Below are 2,692 nucleotides of genomic sequence, written 5' to 3'. Positions count from 1 at the left end.
TAAGTTTCAGCAAAACACGTCTTAGGGCAAATGCGCTCTAGGGGGTGAGAAAGTAGCAAACAAGCAACAAAGAGAGAGCAATAGCAAGGCATGTGGGAGCGGAACAAATTAAATTAAAACAATGAACATCATCAGCTCTTAGGGAACGCTATGTGCGACAAAGAGTAGGAAATTATGCTTCAATAGTTTCGGTAAGTAATGTGGGAGGTGACGTGAAGTGATTAGATGAAAGAAGTTATTCTCCTCTTTTAATCTTTTTTCTTACATAATTATTTTCCTCTATGGTGTTAAAATGATAAGCCATAAATTTTAAGGCATTAATTTTTTTTGGTTGCCTTTTTAAGAATGAAGAATCATTTGTTAGTTTGATTAACTAGATATTGAAAGGCACTATAGAAGCAATTGATACAAATCAAATCTAATTTGGATGCCTTTTTAAGAATGAAGAATGATTTGTTAGTTTGATTAACTAGATATTGAAGGGCACTATAGAAGCAATTGATACAAATCAAATCTAAGTGTGAAGATTTAGCATGAAGGGTTAGGGGCATTTAAACTTGTATTATTGTCCTCATGATGTGTGCAATTAATTATATATAATTAATGTTAAAAAATAATGTTTGATTTCAAAATCATAGCTTAGAAAGAGTTTGAGAATGATAGGATCATTAATATAAAGGTATTTATATATGCATGTATATATATGTGTTGTGTTATTATCATCGTCGATTTATAAAAAGAATACAATAATAAATTATATATCAAGCATTTCTATTTAATTGTTACATTACAAATATCTTTGAAGAAGTTAATTATTACCATAACATCAATACAAATTTCAATTTTATTATGCAAATAAGAAAAAAATTTTATTTTGCTTGTTAAAAAAAAAGGTGAAAACAAGATTTTTAATTAGAGGTGTAGAAATAATAAAAAAATATTTATTATAGAAACAATTGTTGGTGTTCACTCTATTTTGAATAAGGAATGGCCAAAGTGTGATATAAGAGAACATGTTTAGGATGTCCTCTCCTCTCTCCACTTTTAATTGTGGTTCCAATATAAAAAATGCTTTAGATATTTTATAATTAGTAATTTCTTTAACTAATCACAATTAAAATTAATTATGCAATTAATTTTTAGGATTTTAGACCTTCCATGTCTCTTCTTGAAATTATATAATAATATAAATTTTGATGCTTTTAAATATGAAGAATGAGTAATAGAGACTATCATGTTGGGTTGAAATTATACAAGAATTTGTCTACATGGAAAGGTAAAGTTAAATGGCTTCCTTCTATTAGTGTATGTAGTCACATGCCTTAAATTATTCTTGCATCTCTATATTATCATTCTTCTTTGAATAATAATATACATGTCCGTTGTCATAAATATGTTGCCATGAGTATCCCTCTTTCCTCTATCAATTTATTAATCATTCTAAAACTTATGTCAAAGCTTGTTTCATTAGGTACCAAAGGGAATAAATTAATAATAATTAAGGGTGATTCAATAATAATTTGAGTCATCCTATAAACAAACAACTTAAAAAGAGTTCATGTTGAGCTATTAGCGGCATTAAAAGTGGAAGCTTGAAATGCACACTCAAGGGGAGAAGTTAAATTTTCCTTCTATTATATATGTCACATGGAATTTATAAGATAAGACCTAGTATTTTTGTTCTTAGAAGTGGAGACTTAGAATAGAAAGAGAAATTATTAGCTAGGAGCCATATAATAAAAAATTTTAAAAGTAATTACTTCCAACTCTTAACATATGTAGTTAATCTAGTAACTATTAAACATAATTTTTACAATTAACCTCTAGGGACAAAAGGAAAGGACAACGGGGTAAAGGGTGACATCTTGATGTTGGATGCAAAATCTTGAGGTGGATTGAAACATCACAGAAAAATCTTTCCTTATTAAGAAATTAGGTAGCCAGAAGGAGAATTAAGGATAAAGTTATTTTAATCATCTCTTTTGTAGAATGATGATAGGTTCTTGTCACTCTAACATGTATTCGTTAATGAAATAGATATACGTAAAATTTGATCATTGAGCAGGGCTTGAGACAATAATTAGCTCTTATGTGATGAGAGGACCAAATATGATTTAACAAAACTCACAACAACTAAATTTAAAAGGTTGAGTGGGAGACAATGAGAGATGTATGTGCCAAGGGAAATAAATACTTTATGAAGGGTAGTTCCTAATTCATGGCTCTAGTGTGTTTAGTTATCAATATAGGATAATTGATATTAAAAGTTGAAATTATAGAGATAAAGGATTTGTCATCAACTTGTCAAGAAGTTTAGAAGTTATTGAAAAGGAGAATTTGATGACATATCAAGATGGTGAATTACTAAGGATGCATAATCAACTTATTGAAAGGCAACAAGAAGATGTCAGCATCTACCAAGAAGAAGGATGGTACTTATCAAGAGGAGAATTAAACTAAGATGAAACTCAAAGAATATGCATCCCGGTATCTTTATAATGCATAACAGCTAATAAGTGCTAAGAAGAGAGTGTTACGTAGGTGTGATAATAAGGGATCAAAGAGGATGTCAAAAACAGGTTGGCTATGTTGATGACTCCTAGACATTGAGCTAATGGAAAAGCTTCAAGAAGAGTGAGATGGTGAAATGATGAGCCCATAGAAACAGAAGGCACATAAGTTATGAATCTGA

This window comes from Phalaenopsis equestris, unplaced genomic scaffold (assembly GCF_001263595.1).
Source record: "Phalaenopsis equestris unplaced genomic scaffold, ASM126359v1 Scaffold000032, whole genome shotgun sequence".
NCBI classification, from domain to species: Eukaryota; Viridiplantae; Streptophyta; class Magnoliopsida; order Asparagales; family Orchidaceae; genus Phalaenopsis; species Phalaenopsis equestris.
The sequence above is the reverse complement of the archived record's forward strand: the minus strand, read 5'-3'. Positions refer to the sequence as shown.